This window comes from Anopheles funestus, chromosome 3RL (genome assembly GCF_943734845.2).
Source record: "Anopheles funestus chromosome 3RL, idAnoFuneDA-416_04, whole genome shotgun sequence".
Lineage (NCBI taxonomy): Eukaryota > Metazoa > Arthropoda > Insecta > Diptera > Culicidae > Anopheles > Anopheles funestus.
Genome location: NC_064599.1, coordinates 190248 through 210496, shown reverse-complemented (window position 1 = coordinate 210496; position 20249 = coordinate 190248).

Below are 20249 nucleotides of genomic sequence, written 5' to 3'. Positions count from 1 at the left end.
GCGTAGGGGATCGGTCAGGCAAATACGCACACGCAAAGCATTAGGAAATGGTCGTATTTTCTTATGGTATGGATCGGTGCAGGAATCTGCTAGCAGTAAGCGACCGATAATGTGTTGTTTTTCGGTAGATGCGTTGGGGATCGGTCTGGCAAATACGCACACGGAGAACATTAGGAAATGGCCATATTTTCTCGTGGTATGCTCGTATAAATCGGTGCAGAAATCTGCTAGCAGTAAGCGACCGATAATGTGTTGTTTTTTCATAGATGCGTTGGGGATCGGTCTGGCAAATACGCACACGGTAAGCATTAGGAAATGGCCGTATTTTCTCGTGGTATGCTGGCATGATTCGGTGCAGGAATCTGCTAGCAGTAAGCGACCGATAATGTGTTGTATTTCCGTAGATGCGTTGGGGATTGGTGTGGCAAAAACGCACACGTAAAGCATTAGGAAATGGCCGTATTTCCTCGTGGTATGCTGGCTTAAATCGGTGCAGGAATTTGCTAGCAGTAAGCGACCGATAATGGGTTATTTTTCGGCAGCTGCGTTGGGCATTGGTCTGGCAAATACGCACACGCAAAGCATTAGGAAATGGGCGTATTTTCTCGTGGTATGCTGGCATGATTCGGTGCATGAATCTGCTAGCAGTAAGCGACCGATAATGTGTGGTTTTTTCATAGATGCGTTGGGGATCGGTCTGGCAAATACGCACACGGTAAGCATTAGGAAATGGCCGTATTTTCTCGTGGTATGCTGGCATGATTCGGTGCAGGAATCTGCTAGCAGTAAGCGACCGATAATGTGTTGATTTTTCATACATGCGCTGGAGATCGGTCTGGCAAAAACGCACACGTAAAGCATTAGGAAATGGCCGTATTTTCTCGTGGTATGCTGGCTTAAATCGGTGCAGGAATTTGCTAGCAGTAAGCGACCGATAATGGGTTATTTTTCGGCAGCTGCGTTGGGGATTGGTCTGGCAAATACGCACACGCAAAGCATTAGGAAATGGGCGTATTTTCTCGTGGTATGCTGGCATAAATCGGTGCAGGAATTTGCTAGTAGTAAGCGACCGATAATGGGTTATTTTTCGGCAGCTGCGTTGGGCATTGGTCTGGCAAATACGCACACGGAAAGCATTAGGAAATGGGCGTATTTTCTCGTGGTATGCAGGCATAAATCGGTGCAGGAATTTGCTAGCAGTAAGCAACCGATAATGTGTTGTTTTTCGGTAAATGCGTTAGGGATCGGTCTGGCAAATACGCACACGTAAAGCATTAGGAAATGGCCGTATTTTCTCGTGGTATGCTGGCTAAAATCGGTGCAGGAATTTGCTAGCAGTAAGCGACCGATAATGGGTTATTTTTCGGCAGCTGCGTTGGGCATTGGTCTGGCAAATACGCACACGCAAAGCATTAGGAAATGGGCGTATTTTCTCGTGGTATGCTGGCATGATTCGGTGCATGAATCTGCTAGCAGTAAGCGACCGATAATGTGTTTTTTTTTCATAGATGCGCTGGAGATCGGTCTGGCAAAAACGCACACGTAAAGCATTAGGAAATTGTCGTATTTTCTCGTGGTATGCTGGCTTAAATCGGTGCAGGAATTTGCTAGCAGTAAGCGACCGATACTGGGTTATTTTTCGGCAGCTGCGTTGGGCATTGGTCTGGCAAATACGCACACGCAAAGCATTAGGAAATGGGCGTATTTTCTCGTGGTATGCTGGCATGATTCGGTGCATCAATCTGATAGCAGTATGCGACCGAAAATGTGTTGTTTTTTCATAGATGCGTTGGGGATCGGTCTGGCAAATACGCACACGGTAAGCATTAGGAAATGGCCGTATTTTCTCGTGGTATGCTGGCATGATTCGGTGCAGGAATCTGCTAGCAGTAAGCGACCGATAATGTATTGATTTTTCATACATGCGCTGGAGATCGGTCTGGCAAAAACGCACACGTAAAGCATTAGGAAATTGTCGTATTTTCTCGTGGTATGCTGGCTTAAATCGGTGCAGGAATTTGCTAGCAGTAAGCGACCGATAATGGGTTATTTTTCGGCAGCTGCGTTGGGCATTGGTCTGGCAAATACGCACACGGAAAACATTAGGAAATGGGCGTATTTTCTCGTGGTATGCTGGCATAAATCGGTGCAGGAATTTGCTAGCAGTAAGCGACCGATAATGGGTTATTTTTCGGCAGCTGCGTTAGGCATTGGTCTGGCAAATACGCACACGGATAGCATTAGGAAATGGGCGTATTTTCTTGTGGTATGCTGGCATAAATCGGTGCAGGAATTTGCTAGCAGTAAGCGACCGATAATGGGTTATTTTTCGGTAGATACCTTGGGGATTGGTCTGGCAAAAACGCACACGTAAAGCATTAGGAAATGGGCGTATTTTCTCGTGGTATGCTGGTGTGGATCGGTGCAGGAATTTGCTAGCAGTAAGCGACCGATAATGTGTTGTTTTTCCGTAGATGCGTTGAGGATCGGTCTTGCAAATACGCACACGGAAAGCATTAGGAAATGGGCGTATTTTCTCGTGGTATGCTGGCATAAATCGGTGCAGGAATTTGCTAGCAGTAAGCGACCGATAATGGGTTGTTTTTCGGTAGATGCGTTGGGGATTGGTCTGGCAAAAACGCACACGGAAAGCATTAGGAAATGGGCGTATTTTCTCGTGGTATGCTGGCATAAATCGGTGCAGGAATTTGCTAGTGGTAAGCGACCGATAATGTGTTGTTTTTCCATAGATGCGTTGGGGATCGGTCTTGCAAATACGCACACGGTAAGCATTAGGAAATGGGCGTATTTTCTCGTGGTATGCTGGCATAAATCGGTGCAGGAATTTGCTAGCAGTAAGCGACCGATAATGGGTTGTTTTTCGGTAGATGCGTTGGGCATTGGTCTGGCAAATACGCACACGGAAAGCATTAGGAAATGGGCGTATTTTCTCGTGGTATGCTGGTATGGATCGGTGCAGCATTCTGCTAGCAATAAGCGACCATTAATGGGTAATATTTCGGTAGATGCATTGGGGATTGGTCTGGCAAATACGCGCACGGTAAGCATTAGGAAATGGGCGTATTTTCTCGTGGTATGCTGGCATGATTCAGTGCAGGAATTTGCTAGCAGTAAGCGACCGATAATGTGTTGTTTTTCCATAGATGCGTTGGGGATCGGTCTTGCAAATACGCACACGGAAAGCATTAAGAAATGGGCGTATTTTCTCGTGGTATGCTGGTATGGATCGGTGCAGGAATCTGCTAGCAGTTAGCGACCGATAATGTGTTGTTTTTCCATAGATGCGTTGGGGATCGGTCTTGCAAATACGCACACGGTAAGCATTAGGAAATGGCCGTATTTTCTCGTGGTATGCTGGTATGGATCGGTGCAGGAATCTGCTAGCAGTAAGCGACCGATAATGGGTTATTTGTCGGTAGATGCGTTGGGGATTGGTCTGGCAAAAACGCACACGAAAAGCATTAGGAAATGGGCGTATTTTCTCGTGGTATGCTGGTGTGGATCGGTGCAGGAATTTGCTAGCAGTAAGCGACCGATAATGGGTTATTTTTCGGTAGATGCATTGGGGATTGGTCTGGCAAAAACGCACACGTAAAGCATTAGGAAATGGGCGTATTTTCTCGTGGTATGCTGGTATGGATCGGTGCAGTAATTTGCTAGCAGTAAGCGACCGATAATGTGTTGTTTTTTCGTCCATGCGTTGGGGATCGGTCTTGCAAATACGCACACGGAAAGCATTAGGAAATGGCCGTATTTTCTCGTGGTATGCTGGTATGGATCGGTGCAGGAATCTGCTAGGAGTAAGCGACCGATAATGTGTTGTTTTTCCGTAGATGCGTTGGGGATCGGTCTTGCAAATACGCACACGGAAAGCATTAGGAAATGGGCGTATTTTCTCGTGGTATGCTGGCATAAATCGGTGCAGGAATTTGCTAGCAGTAAGCGACCGATAATGGGTTATTTTTCGGCAGCTGCGTTGGGCATTGGTCTGGCAAATACGCACACGGTAAGCATTAGGAAATGGGCGTATTTTCTCGTGGTATGCTGGCATGATTCGGTGCATTAATCTGCTAGCAGTAAGCGACCGATATTGTGTGGTTTTTTCATAGATGCGCTGGAGATCGGTCTGGCAAAAACGCACACGAAAAGCATTAGGAAATGGTCGTATTTTCTCGTGGTATGCTGGCATAAATCGGTGCAGGAATTTGCTAGCAGTAAGCGACCGATAATGGGTTGTTTTTCGGTAGATGCGTTGGGGATTGGTCTGGCAAAAACGCACACGGAAAGCATTAGGAAATGGCCGTATTTTCTCGTGGTATGCTGATATGGATCGGTGCAGCATTCTGCTAGCAATAAGCGACCATTAATGGGTTATATTTCGGTAGATGCATTGGGGATTGGTCTGGCAAATACGCGCACGGTAAGCATTAGGAATTGGTCGTATTTTCTCGTGGTATGCTGGCATGATTCGGTGCATTAATCTGCTAGCAGTAAGCGACCGATAATGTGTTGTTTTTCCGTAGATGCGTTGGGGATCGGTCTGGCAAATACGCACACGGTAAGCATTAGGAAATGGTCGTATTTTCTCGTGGTATGCTGGTGTGGATCGGTGCAGGAATTTGCTAGCAGTAAGCGACCGATAATGGGTTATTTTTCGGTAGATGCGTTGGGGATTGGTCTGGCAAAAACGCACACGTAAAGCATTAGGAAATGGGCGTATTTTCTCGTGGTATGCTGCTATGGATCGGTGCAGGAATTTGCTAGCAGTAAGCGACCGATAATGGGTTATTTTTCGGCAGCTGCGTTGGGGATTGGTCTGGCAAAAACGCACACGTAAAGCATTAGCAAATGGGCGTATTTTCTCGTGGTATGCTGGTGTGGATCGGTGCAGGAATTTGCTAGCAGTAAGCGACCGATAATGGGTTATTTTTCGGTAGTTGCGTTGGGGATTGGTCTGGCAAAAACGCACACGTAAAGCATTAGGAAATGGTCGTATTTTCTCGTGGTATGCTGGTGTGGATCGGTGCAGGAATCTGCTAGCAGTAAGCGATCGATAATGGGTTATTTTTCGGTAGATGCGTTGGTGATTGGTCTGGCAAAAACGCACACGGAAAGCATTAGGAAATTGTCGTATTTTCTCGTGGTATGCTGGCATAAATCGGTGCAGGAATCTGCTAGCAGTAAGCGACCGATAATGTGTGGTTTTTCGTAGATGCGCTGGGGATCGTTCTGACAAATACGCACACGGAAAGCATTAGGAAATGGGCGTATTTTCTCGTGGTATGCTGGTTTTGATCGGTGCAGGAATCTGCTAGCAATAAGCGACCATTAATGGGTTATATTTCGGTAGATGCATTGGGGATTGGTCTGGCGAATACGCACACGGTAAGCATTAGGAAATGGGCGTATTTTCTCGTGGTATGCTGGTATGGATCGGTGCAGGAATCTGCTAGCAGTAAGCGACCGATAATGGGTTGTTTTTCCGTAGATGCGTTAGGGATCGGTCTGGCGAATACGCACACGGTAAGCATTAGGAAATGGCCGTATTTTCTCGTGGTATGCTGGTGTGGATCGGTGCAGGAATTTGCTAGCAGTAAGCGACCGATAATGGGTTATTTTTCGGTAGATGCGTTGGGGATTGGTCTGGCAAAAACGCACACGTAAAGCATTAGGAAATGGGCGTATTTTCTCGTGGTATGCTGGTGTGGATCGGTGCAGGAATTTGCTAGCAGTAAGCGACCGATAATGTGTTGTTTTTTCATAGATGCTTTGGGAATCGGTCTGGCAAATACGCACACGGAAAGCATTAGGAAATGGGCGTATTTTCTCGTGGTATGCTGGCATGATTCGGTGCATTAATCTGCTAGCAGTAAGCGACCGATAATGTGTTTTTTTTTTCATACATGCGCTGGAGATCGATCTTGCAAAAACGCACACGGTAAGCATTAGGAAATGGTCGTATTTTCTCGTGGTATGCTGGCTTAAATCGGTGCAGGAATTTGCTAGCAGTAAGCGACCGATAATGGGTTATTTTTCGGCAGCTGCGTTGGACATTGGTCTGGCAAATACGCACACGGAAAGCATTAGGAAATGGGCGTATTTTCTCGTGGTTTGCTGGTATGGATCGGTGCAGGAATCTGCTAGCAGTAAGCGACCGATAATGGGTTATTTGTCGGTAGATGCGTTGGGGATTGGTCTGGCAAAAACGCACACGGAAAGCATTAGGAAATGGGCGTATTTTCTCGTGGTATGCTGGCATAAATCGGTGCAGGAATTTGCTATCAGTAAGCGACCGATAATGGGTTATTTTTCGGTAGATGCGTTGGGGATTGGTCTGGCAAAAACGCACACGTAAAGCATTAGGAAATGGGCGTATTTTCTCGTGGTATGCTGGTATGGATCGGTGCAGTAATTTGCTAGCAGTAAGCGACCGATAATGTGTTGTTTTTTCGTCCATGCGTTGGGGATCGGTCTTGCAAATACGCACACGGAAAGCATTAGGAAATGGCCGTATTTTCTCGTGGTATGCTGGTATGGATCGGTGCAGGAATCTGCTAGGAGTAAGCGACCGATAATGTGTTGTTTTTCCGTAGATGCGTTGGGGATCGGTCTTGCAAATACGCACACGGAAAGCATTAGGAAATGGGCGTATTTTCTCGTGGTATGCTGGCATAAATCGGTGCAGGAATTTGCTAGCAGTAAGCGACCGATAATGGGTTATTTTTCGGCAGCTGCGTTGGGCATTGGTCTGGCAAATACGCACACGGTAAGCATTAGGAAATGGGCGTATTTTCTCGTGGTATGCTGGCATGATTCGGTGCATTAATCTGCTAGCAGTAAGCGACCGATATTGTGTGGTTTTTTCATAGATGCGCTGGAGATCGGTCTGGCAAAAACGCACACGAAAAGCATTAGGAAATGGTCGTATTTTCTCGTGGTATGCTGGCATAAATCGGTGCAGGAATTTGCTAGCAGTAAGCGACCGATAATGGGTTGTTTTTCGGTAGATGCGTTGGGGATTGGTCTGGCAAAAACGCACACGGAAAGCATTAGGAAATGGCCGTATTTTCTCGTGGTATGCTGATATGGATCGGTGCAGCATTCTGCTAGCAATAAGCGACCATTAATGGGTTATATTTCGGTAGATGCATTGGGGATTGGTCTGGCAAATACGCGCACGGTAAGCATTAGGAATTGGTCGTATTTTCTCGTGGTATGCTGGCATGATTCGGTGCATTAATCTGCTAGCAGTAAGCGACCGATAATGTGTTGTTTTTCCGTAGATGCGTTGGGGATCGGTCTGGCGAATACGCACACGGTAAGCATTAGGAAATGGTCGTATTTTCTCGTGGTATGCTGGTGTGGATCGGTGCAGGAATTTGCTAGCAGTAAGCGACCGATAATGGGTTATTTTTCGGTAGATGCGTTGGGGATTGGTCTGGCAAAAACGCACACGTAAAGCATTAGGAAATGGGCGTATTTTCTCGTGGTATGCTGCTATGGATCGGTGCAGGAATTTGCTAGCAGTAAGCGACCGATAATGGGTTATTTTTCGGCAGCTGCGTTGGGGATTGGTCTGGCAAAAACGCACACGTAAAGCATTAGCAAATGGGCGTATTTTCTCGTGGTATGCTGGTGTGGATCGGTGCAGGAATTTGCTAGCAGTAAGCGACCGATAATGGGTTATTTTTCGGTAGTTGCGTTGGGGATTGGTCTGGCAAAAACGCACACGTAAAGCATTAGGAAATGGTCGTATTTTCTCGTGGTATGCTGGTGTGGATCGGTGCAGGAATCTGCTAGCAGTAAGCGATCGATAATGGGTTATTTTTCGGTAGATGCGTTGGTGATTGGTCTGGCAAAAACGCACACGGAAAGCATTAGGAAATTGTCGTATTTTCTCGTGGTATGCTGGCATAAATCGGTGCAGGAATCTGCTAGCAGTAAGCGACCGATAATGTGTGGTTTTTCGTAGATGCGCTGGGGATCGTTCTGACAAATACGCACACGGAAAGCATTAGGAAATGGGCGTATTTTCTCGTGGTATGCTGGTTTTGATCGGTGCAGGAATCTGCTAGCAATAAGCGACCATTAATGGGTTATATTTCGGTAGATGCATTGGGGATTGGTCTGGCGAATACGCACACGGTAAGCATTAGGAAATGGGCGTATTTTCTCGTGGTATGCTGGTATGGATCGGTGCAGGAATCTGCTAGCAGTAAGCGACCGATAATGGGTTGTTTTTCCGTAGATGCGTTAGGGATCGGTCTGGCGAATACGCACACGGTAAGCATTAGGAAATGGCCGTATTTTCTCGTGGTATGCTGGTGTGGATCGGTGCAGGAATTTGCTAGCAGTAAGCGACCGATAATGGGTTATTTTTCGGTAGATGCGTTGGGGATTGGTCTGGCAAAAACGCACACGTAAAGCATTAGGAAATGGGCGTATTTTCTCGTGGTATGCTGGTGTGGATCGGTGCAGGAATTTGCTAGCAGTAAGCGACCGATAATGTGTTGTTTTTTCATAGATGCTTTGGGAATCGGTCTGGCAAATACGCACACGGAAAGCATTAGGAAATGGGCGTATTTTCTCGTGGTATGCTGGCATGATTCGGTGCATTAATCTGCTAGCAGTAAGCGACCGATAATGTGTTTTTTTTTTCATACATGCGCTGGAGATCGATCTTGCAAAAACGCACACGGTAAGCATTAGGAAATGGTCGTATTTTCTCGTGGTATGCTGGCTTAAATCGGTGCAGGAATTTGCTAGCAGTAAGCGACCGATAATGGGTTATTTTTCGGCAGCTGCGTTGGACATTGGTCTGGCAAATACGCACACGGAAAGCATTAGGAAATGGGCGTATTTTCTCGTGGTTTGCTGGTATGGATCGGTGCAGGAATCTGCTAGCAGTAAGCGACCGATAATGGGTTATTTGTCGGTAGATGCGTTGGGGATTGGTCTGGCAAAAACGCACACGGAAAGCATTAGGAAATGGGCGTATTTTCTCGTGGTATGCTGGCATAAATCGGTGCAGGAATTTGCTATCAGTAAGCGACCGATAATGTGTTATTTTTCCGTAGATGCGTTGGGAATCGGTCTGGCAAATACGCACACGGATAGCATTAGGAAATGGGCGTATTTTCTCGTGGTATGCTGGCATAAATCGGTGCAGGAATTTGCTAGCAGTAAGCGACCGATAATGGGTTATTTTTCGGCAGCTGCGTTGGGCATTGGTCTGGCAAATACGCACACGGAAAGCATTAGGAAATGGGCGTATTTTCTCGTGGTATGCTGGCATGATTCGGTGCATTAATCTGCTAGCAGTAAGCGACCGATAATGTGTTGTTTTTTCATACATGCGCTGGAGATCGGTCTGGCAAAAACGCACACGAAAAGCATTAGGAAATGGTCGTATTTTCTCGTGGTATGCTGGCATAAATCGGTGCAGGAATTTGCTAGCAGTAAGCGACCGATAATGGGTTGTTTTTCGGCAGCTGCGTTGGACATTGGTCTGGCAAATACGCACACGGAAAGCATTAGGAAATGGCCGTATTTTCTCGTGGTATGCTGGTATGGATCGGTGCAGGAATCTGCTAGCAGTAAGCGACCGATAATGGGTAATATTTCGGTAGATGCATTGGGGATTGGTCTGGCAAATACGCGCACGGTAAGCATTAGGAATTGGTCGTATTTTCTCCTGGTATGCTGGCATGATTCGGTGCAGGAATTTGCTAGCAGTAAGCGACCGATAATGGGTTATTTTTCGGCAGCTGCGTTGGGCATTGGTCTGGCAAATACGCACACGGAAAGCATTAGGAAATGGGCGTATTTTCTCGTGGTATGCTGGCATGATTCGGTGCATTAATCTGCTAGCAGTAAGCGACCGATAATGTGTGGTTTTGCCGTAGATGCGTTGGGGATCGGTCTGGCGAATACGCACACGGTAAGCATTAGGAAATGGCCGTATTTTCTCGTGGTATGCTGGTATGGATCGGTGCAGGAATCTGCTAGCAGTAAGCGACCGATAATGTGTTGTTTTTCCGTAGATGCGTTGGGAATCGGTATGGCAAATACGCACACGTAAAGCATTAGGAAATGGCCGTATTTTCTCGTGGTATGCTGGTATGGATCGGTGCAGGTATTTGCTAGCAGTAAGCGACCGATAATGGGTTATTTTGCGGTAGATGCGTTGGGGATTGGTCTGGCAAAAACGCACACGTAAAGCATTAGGAAATGGGCGTATTTTCTCGTGGTATGCTGGTATGATTCGGTGCAGGAATTTGCTAGCAGTAAGCGACCGATAATGGGTTATTTTTCGGCAGCTGCGTTGGTGATTGGTCTGGCAAAAACGCACACGGAAAGCATTAGGAAATGGCCGTATTTTCTCGTGGTATGCTGGTATGGATCGGTGCAGGTATTTGCTAGCAGTAAGCGACCGATAATGGGTTATTTTGCGGTAGATGCGTTGGGGATTGGTCTGGCAAAAACGCACACGTAAAGCATTAGCAAATGGGCGTATTTTCTCGTGGTATGCTGGTATGATTCGGTGCAGGAATTTGCTAGCAGTAAGCGATCGATAATGGGTTATTTTTCGGTAGATGCGTTGGTGATTGGTCTGGCAAAAACGCACACGGAAAGCATTAGGAAATGGGCGTATTTTCTCGTGGTATGCTGGCATAAATCGGTGCAGGAATCTGCTAGCAGTAAGCGACCGATAATGTGTGGTTTTTCGTAGATGCGCTGGGGATCGTTCTGGCAAAAACGCACACGTAAAGCATTAGGAAATGGGCGTATTTTCTCGTGGTATGCTGGTATGATTCGGTGCAGGAATTTGCTAGCAGTAAGCGACCGATAATGGGTTATTTTTCGGCAGCTGCGTTGGTGATTGGTCTGGCAAAAACGCACACGGAAAGCATTAGGAAATGGCCGTATTTTCTCGTGGTATGCTGGTATGGATCGGTGCAGGTATTTGCTAGCAGTAAGCGACCGATAATGGGTTATTTTGCGGTAGATGCGTTGGGGATTGGTCTGGCAAAAACGCACACGTAAAGCATTAGGAAATGGGCGTATTTTCTCGTGGTATGCTGGTATGATTCGGTGCAGGAATTTGCTAGCAGTAAGCGACCGATAATGGGTTATTTTTCGGCAGCTGCGTTGGTGATTGGTCTGGCAAAAACGCACACGGAAAGCATTAGGAAATGGCCGTATTTTCTCGTGGTATGCTGGTATGGATCGGTGCAGGTATTTGCTAGCAGTAAGCGACCGATAATGGGTTATTTTGCGGTAGATGCGTTGGGGATTGGTCTGGCAAAAACGCACACGTAAAGCATTAGCAAATGGGCGTATTTTCTCGTGGTATGCTGGTATGATTCGGTGCAGGAATTTGCTAGCAGTAAGCGACCATTAATGGGTTATATTTCGGTAGATGCATTGGGGATTGGTCTGGCGAATACGCACACGGTAAGCATTAGGAAATGGGCGTATTTTCTCGTGGTATGCTGGTATGGATCGGTGCAGGAATCTGCTAGCAGTAAGCGACCGATAATGTGTTGTTTTTCCGTAGATGCGTTGGGGATCGGTCTGGCGAATACGCACACGGAAAGCATTAGGAAATGGTCGTATTTTCTCGTGGTATGCTGGTTTTGATCGGTGCATGAATCTGCTAGCAGTAAGCGACCGATAATGTGTGGTTTTCCGTAGATGCGCTGGGGATCGGTGTGGCATAAACGCACACGGAAAGCATTAGGAAATGGCCGTATTTTCTCGTGGTATGCTGGCATAAATCGGTGCAGGAATTTGCTAGCAGTAAGCGACCGATAATGGGTTGTTTTTCGGTAGATGCGTTGGGGATTGGTCTGGCAAAAACGCACACGTAAAGCATTAGGAAATGGGCGTATTTTCTCGTGGTATGCTGGTGTGGATCGGTGCAGGAATTTGCTAGCAGTAAGCGACCGATAATGTGTTGTTTTTTCATAGATGCTTTGGGAATCGGTCTGGCAAATACGCACACGGAAAGCATTAGGAAATGGGCGTATTTTCTCCTGGTATGCTGGCATGATTCGGTGCATTAATCTGCTAGCAGTAAGCGACCGATAATGTGTTTTTTTTTTCATACATGCGCTGGAGATCGATCTTGCAAAAACGCACACGGTAAGCATTAGGAAATGGCCGTATTTTCTCGTGGTATGCTGGCATAAATCGGTGCAGGAATTTGCTAGCAGTAAGCGACCGATAATGGGTTATTTTTCGGCAGCTGCGTTGGGCATTGGTCTGGCAAATACGCACACGGAAAGCATTAGGAAATGGGCGTATTTTCTCGTGGTATGCTGGCATGATTCGGTGCATTAATCTGCTAGCAGTAAGCGACCGATAATGTGTTGTTTTTTCATACATGCGCTAGAGATCGGTCTGGCAAAAACGCACACGAAAAGCATTAGGAAATGGTCGTAGTTTCTCGTGGTATGCTGGCATAAATCGGTGCAGGAATTTGCTAGCAGTAAGCGACCGATAATGGGTTATTTTTCGGCAGCTGCGTTGGACATTGGTCTGGCAAATACGCACACGGAAAGCATTAGGAAATGGCCGTATTTTCTCGTGGTATGCTGGCATAAATCGGTGCAGGAATTTGCTAGCAGTAAGCGACCGATAATGGGTTATTTTTCGGCAGCTGCGTTGGGCATTGGTCTGGCAAATACGCACACGGAAAGCATTAGGAAATGGGCGTATTTTCTCGTGGTATGCTGGCATGATTCGGTGCATTAATCTGCTAGCAGTAAGCGACCGATATTGTGTTTTTTTTTCATACATGCGCTGGAGATCGATCTTGCAAAAACGCACACGGTAAGCATTAGGAAATGGCCGTATTTTCTCGTGGTATGCTGGCATAAATCGGTGCAGGAATTTGCTAGCAGTAAGCGACCGATAATGGGTTATTTTTCGGCAGCTGCGTTGGACATTGGTCTGGCAAATACGCACACGGAAAGCATTAGGAAATGGCCGTATTTTCTCGTGGTATGCTGGTATGGATCGGTGCAGGAATCTGCTAGCAGTAAGCGACCAATAATGGGTTGTTTTGCCGTAGATGCGTTGGGGATCGGTCTTGCAAATACGCACACGGAAAGCATTAGGAAATGGGCGTATTTTCTCGTGGTATGCTGGCATAAATCGGTGCAGGAATTTGCTAGCAGTAAGCGACCGATAATGGGTTATTTTTCGGCAGCTGCGTTGGGCATTGGTCTGGCAAATACGCACACGGAAAGCATTAGGAAATGGGCGTATTTTCTCGTGGTATGCTGGCATGATTCGGTGCATTAATCTGCTAGCAGTAAGCGACCGATAATGTGTTGTTTTTTCATACATGCGCTGGAGATCGGTCTGGCAAAAACCCACACGAAAAGAATTAGGAAATGGTCGTATTTTCTCAGGAATGCAGGAATTTGCTAGCAGTAAGCGACCGATAATGGGTTGTTTTTCGGTAGATGCGTTAGGGATTGGTCTGGCAAAAACGCACACGGAAAGCATTAGGAAATGGCCGTATTTTCTCGTGGTATGCTGGTATGGATCGGTGCAAGAATTTGCTAGCAGTAAGCGACCGATAATGGGTTATTTTTCGGTAGATGCGTTGGGGATTGGTCTGGCAAAAACGCACACGTAAAGCATTAGGAAATGGGCGTATTTTCTCGTGGTATGCTGCTATGGATCGGTGCAGGAATTTGCTAGCAGTAAGCGACCGATAATGGGTTATTTGTCGGTAGATGCGTTGGGGATTGGTCTGGCAAAAACGCACACGGAAAGCATTAGGAAATGGCCGTATTTTCTCGTGGTATGCTGGTATGGATCGGTGCAGGAATCTGCTAGCAGTAAGCGACCAATAATGGGTTGTTTTGCCGTAGATGCGTTGGGGATCGGTCTTGCAAATACGCACACGGAAAGCATTAGGAAATGGGCGTATTTTCTCGTGGTATGCTGGTATGGATCGGTGCAGGAATTTGCTAGCAGTAAGCGACCGATAATGTGTTGTTTTTCCGTAGATGCGTTGGGGATCGGTCTTGCAAATACGCACACGGAAAGCATTAGGAAATGGGCGTATTTTCTCGTGGTATGCTGGCATAAATCGGTGCAGGAATTTGCTAGCAGTAAGCGACCGATAATGGGTTATTTTTCGGCAGCTGCGTTGGACATTGGTCTGGCAAATACGCACACGGAAAGCATTAGGAAATGGCCGTATTTTCTCGTGGTATGCTGGTATGGATCGGTGCAGGAATCTGCTAGCAGTAAGCGACCAATAATGGGTTGTTTTGCCGTAGATGCGTTGGGGATCGGTCTTGCAAATACGCACACGGAAAGCATTAGGAAATGGGCGTATTTTCTCGTGGTATGCTGGTATGGATCGGTGCAGGAATTTGCTAGCAGTAAGCGACCGATAATGTGTTGTTTTTCCGTAGATGCGTTGGGGATCGGTCTTGCAAATACGCACACGGAAAGCATTAGGAAATGGGCGTATTTTCTCGTGGTATGCTGGCATAAATCGGTGCAGGAATTTGCTAGCAGTAAGCGACCGATAATGTGTTATTTTTCCGTAGCTGCGTTGGGCATTGGTCTGGCAAATACGCACACGGAAAGCATTAGGAAATGGGCGTATTTTCTCGTGGTATGCTGGTATGGATCGGTGCAGGAATTTGCTAGCAGTAAGCGACCGATAATGTGTTGTTTTTTCATAGATGCTTTGGGAATCGGTCTGGCAAATACGCACACGGAAAGCATTAGGAAATGGGCGTATTTTCTCGTGGTATGCTGGCATGATTCGGTGCATTAATCTGCTAGCAGTAAGCGACCGATAATGTGTTGTTTTTTCATACATGCGCTGGAGATCGGTCTGGCAAAAACCCACACGAAAAGAATTAGGAAATGGTCGTATTTTCTCAGGAATGCAGGAATTTGCTAGCAGTAAGCGACCGATAATGGGTTGTTTTTCGGTAGATGCGTTAGGGATTGGTCTGGCAAAAACGCACACGGAAAGCATTAGGAAATGGCCGTATTTTCTCGTGGTATGCTGGTATGGATCGGTGCAAGAATTTGCTAGCAGTAAGCGACCGATAATGGGTTATTTTTCGGTAGATGCGTTGGGGATTGGTCTGGCAAAAACGCACACGTAAAGCATTAGGAAATGGGCGTATTTTCTCGTGGTATGCTGCTATGGATCGGTGCAGGAATTTGCTAGCAGTAAGCGACCGATAATGGGTTATTTGTCGGTAGATGCGTTGGGGATTGGTCTGGCAAAAACGCACACGGAAAGCATTAGGAAATGGGCGTATTTTCTCGTGGTATGCTGGCATGATTCGGTGCATTAATCTGCTAGCAGTAAGCGACCGATAATGTGTTGTTTTTTCATACATGCGCTGGAGATCGGTCTTGCAAAAACGCACACGAAAAGCATTAGGAAATGGCCGTATTTTCTCGTGGTATGCTGGTGTCGATCGGTGCAGGAATCTGCTAGCAGTAAGCGACCGATAATGTGTGGTTTTTGCGTAGATGCGCTGGGGATCGGTCTGGCAAATACGCACACGGATAGCATTAGGAAATGGGCGTATTTTCTCGTGGTATGCTGGCATAAATCGGTGCAGGAATTTGCTAGCAGTAAGCGACCGATAATGGGTTGTTTTTCGGCAGCTGCGTTGGGCATTGGTCTTGCAAATACGCATACGAAAACCATTAGGAAATGGGCGTATTTTCTCGTGGTTTGCTGGTATGGATCGGTGCAGGAATTTGCTAGCAGTAAGCGACCGATAATGGGTTATTTGTCGGTAGATGCGTTGGGGATTGGTCTGGCAAAAACGCACACGGAAAGCATTAGGAAATAGGCGTATTTTCTCGTGGTATGCTGGTGTGGATCGGTGCAGGAATTTGCTAGCAGTAAGCGACCGATAATGTGTTGTTTTTTCGTAGATGCGTTGGGAATCGGTATGGCAAATACGCACACGAAAAGCATTAGGAAATGGGCGTATTTTCTCGTGGTATGCTGGCATAAATCGGTGCAGGAATTTGCTAGCAGTAAGCGACCGATAATGGGTTATTTTTCGGCAGCTGCGTTTAGGATTGGTGTGGCAAAAACGCACACGGAAAGCATTAGGAAATGGGCGTATTTTCTCGTGGTATGCTGGTATGGATCGGTGCAGCATTCTGCTAGCAATAAGCGACCGATGATGTGTTGTTTTTTTTCGTAGATGCGTTGGGGATCGGTCTGGCAAATACGCACACGGTAAGCATTAGGAAATGGCCGTATTTTCTCGTGGTATGCTGGTATGGATCGGTGCAGGAATCTGCTAGCAGTAAGCGACCAATAATGGGTTGTTTTTCGGTAGATGCGTTGGGGATTGGTCTGGCAAAAACGCACACGTAAAGCATTAGGAAATGGGCGTTTTTTCTCGTGGTATGCTGTTGTGGATCGGTGCAGGTATTTGCTAGCAGTAAGCGACCGTTAATGGGTTATTTTTCGTCGATGCGTTGGGGATTGGTCTGGCAAAAACGCACACGTAAAGCATTAGGAAATGGGCGTATTTTCTCGTGGTATGCTGCTATGGATCGGTGCAGGAATTTGCTAGCAGTAAGCGACCGATAATGGGTTATTTTTCGGCAGCTGCGTTGGGGATTGGTCTGGCAAAAACGCACACGTAAAGCATTAGCAAATGGGCGTATTTTCTCGTGGTATGCTGGTGTGGATCGGTGCAGGAATTTGCTAGCAGTAAGCGACCGATAATGGGTTATTTTTCGGTAGTTGCGTTGGGGATTGGTCTGGCAAAAACGCACACGTAGAGCATTAGGAAATGGGCGTATTTTCTCGTGGTATGCTGGTATGGATCGGTGCAGGAATCTGCTAGCAGTAAGCGATCGATAATGGGTTATTTTTCGGTAGATGCGTTGGGGATTGGTCTGGCAAAAACGCACACGGAAAGCATTAGGAAATGGGCGTATTTTCTCGTGGTATGCTGGCATAAATCGGTGCAGGAATTTGCTAGCAGTAAGCGACCGATAATGTGTTGTTTTTTCGTAGATGCGTTAGGGATCGGTCTTACAAATACGCACACGGAAAGCATTAGGAAATGGGCGTATTTTCTCGTGGTATGCTGGTATGGATCGGTGCAGTAATTTGCTAGCAGTAAGCGACCGATAATGTGTTGTTTTTTCGTCGATGCGTTGGGGATCGGTCTTGCAAATACGCACACGGAAAGCATTAAGAAATGGGCGTATTTTCTCGTGGTATGCTGGTATGGATCGGTGCAGGAATTTGCTAGCAGTAAGCGACCGATAATGTGTTGTTTTTCCGTAGATGCGTTGGGGATCGGTCTTGCAAATACGCACACGGAAAGCATTAGGAAATGGGCGTATTTTCTCGTGGTATGCTGGCATAAATCGGTGCAGGAATTTGCTAGGAGTAAGCGACCGATAATGGGTTATTTTTCGGCAGCTGCGTTGGGCATTGGTCTGGCAAATACGCACACGGAAAGCATTAGGAAATGGGCGTATTTTCTCGTGGTATGCTGGCATGATTCGGTGCATTAATCTGCTAGCAGTAAGCGACCGATAATGTGTTGTTTTTTCATACATGCGCTGGAGATCGGTCTGGCAAAAACCCACACGAAAAGAATTAGGAAATGGTCGTATTTTCTCAGGAATGCAGGAATTTGCTAGCAGTAAGCGACCGATAATGGGTTATTTTTCGGCAGCTGCGTTGGGCATTGGTCTGGCAAATACGCACAAGGAAAGCATTAGGAAATGGGCGTATTTTCTCGTGGTATGCTGGCATGATTCGGTGCAATAATCTGCTAGCAGTAAGCGACCGATAATGTGTTGTTTTTTCATACATGCGCTGGAGATCGGTCTGGCAAAAACCCACACGAAAAGAATTAGGAAATGGTCGTATTTTCTCAGGAATGCAGGAATTTGCTAGCAGTAAGCGACCGATAATGGGTTGTTTTTCGGTAGATGCGCTGGGGATTGGTCTGGCAAAAACGCACACGGAAAGCATTAGGAAATGGCCGTATTTTCTCGTGGTATGCTGGTATGGATCGGTGCAGGAATTTGCTAGCAGTAAGCGACCGATAATGGGTTATTTTTCGGTAGATGCGTTGGGGATTGGTCTGGCAAAAACGCACACGTAAAGCATTAGGAAATGGGCGTATTTTCTCGTGGTATGCTGCTATGGATCGGTGCAGGAATTTGCTAGCAGTAAGCGACCGATAATGGGTTATTTGTCGGTAGATGCGTTGGGGATTGGTCTGGCAAAAACGCACACGGAAAGCATTAGGAAATGGGCGTATTTTCTCGTGGTATGCTGGCATGATTCGGTGCATTAATCTGCTAGCAGTAAGCGACCGATAATGTGTTGTTTTTTCATACATGCGCTGGAGATCGGTCTTGCAAAAACGCACACGAAAAGCATTAGGAAATGGGCGTATTTTCTCGTGGTATGCTGGTGTCGATCGGTGCATGAATCTGCTAGCAGTAAGCGACCGATAATGTGTGGTTTTTGCGTAGATGCGCTGGGGATCGGTCTGGCAAATACGCACACGGATAGCATTAGGAAATGGGCATATTTTCTCGTGGTATGCTGGCATAAATCGGTGCAGGAATTTGCTAGCAGTAAGCGACCGATAATGGGTTGTTTTTCGGCAGCTGCGTTGGGCATTGGTCTTGCAAATACGCATACGAAAACCATTAGGAAATGGGCGTATTTTCTCGTGGTATGCTGGTATGGATCGGTGCAGGAATCTGCTAGCAGTAAGCGACCGATAATGGGTTATTTGTCGGTAGATGCGTTGGGGATTGGTCTGGCAAAAACGCACACGGAAAGCATTAGGAAATAGGCGTATTTTCTCGTGGTATGCTGGCATAAATCGGTGCAGGAATTTGCTAGCAGTAAGCGACCGATAATGTGTTGTTTTTTCGTAGATGCGTTGGGAATCGGTATGGCAAATACGCACACGAAAAGCATTAGGAAATGGGCGTATTTTCTCGTGGTATGCTGGCATAAATCGGTGCAGGAATTTGCTAGCAGTAAGCGACCGATAATGGGTTATTTTTCGGCAGCTGCGTTTAGGATTGGTGTGGCAAAAACGCACACGGAAAGCATTAGGAAATGGGCGTATTTTCTCGTGGTATGCTGGTATGGATCGGTGCAGCATTCTGCTAGCAATAAGCGACCGATGATGTGTTGTTTTTTTTCGTAGATGCGTTGGGGATCGGTCTGGCAAATACGCACACGGTAAGCATTAGGAAATGGCCGTATTTTCTCGTGGTATGCTGGTATGGATCGGTGCAGGAATCTGCTAGCAGTAAGCGACCAATAATGGGTTGTTTTTCGGTAGATGCGTTGGGGATTGGTCTGGCAAAAACGCACACGTAAAGCATTAGGAAATGGGCGTTTTTTCTCGTGGTATGCTGTTGTGGATCGGTGCAGGTATTTGCTAGCAGTAAGCGACCGATAATGGGTTATTTTTCGTCGATGCGTTGGGGATTGGTCTGGCAAAAACGCACACGTAAAGCATTAGGAAATGGGCGTATTTTCTCGTGGTATGCTGCTATGGATCGGTGCAGGAATTTGCTAGCAGTAAGCGACCGATAATGGGTTATTTTTCGGCAGCTGCGTTGGGGATTGGTCTGGCAAAAACGCACACGTAAAGCATTAGCAAATGGGCGTATTTTCTCGTGGTATGCTGGTGTGGATCGGTGCAGGAATTTGCTAGCAGTAAGCGACCGATAATGGGTTATTTTTCGGTAGTTGCGTTGGGGATTGGTCTGGCAAAAACGCACACGTAAAGCATTAGGAAATGGGCGTATTTTCTCGTGGTATGCTGGTATGGATCGGTGCAGGAATTTGCTAGCAGTAAGCGATCGATAATGGGTTATTTTTCGGTAGATGCGTTGGGGATTGGTCTGGCAAAAACGCACACGGAAAGCATTAGGAAATGGGCGTATTTTCTCGTGGTATGCTGGCATAAATCGGTGCAGGAATTTGCTAGCAGTAAGCGACCGATAATGTGTTGTTTTTTCGTAGATGCGTTAGGGATCGGTCTTACAAATACGCACACGGAAAGCATTAGGAAATGGGCGTATTTTCTCGTGGTATGCTGGTATGGATCGGTGCAGTAATTTGCTAGCAGTAAGCGACCGATAATGTGTTGTTTTTTCGTCGATGCGTTGGGGATCGGTCTTGCAAATACGCACACGGAAAG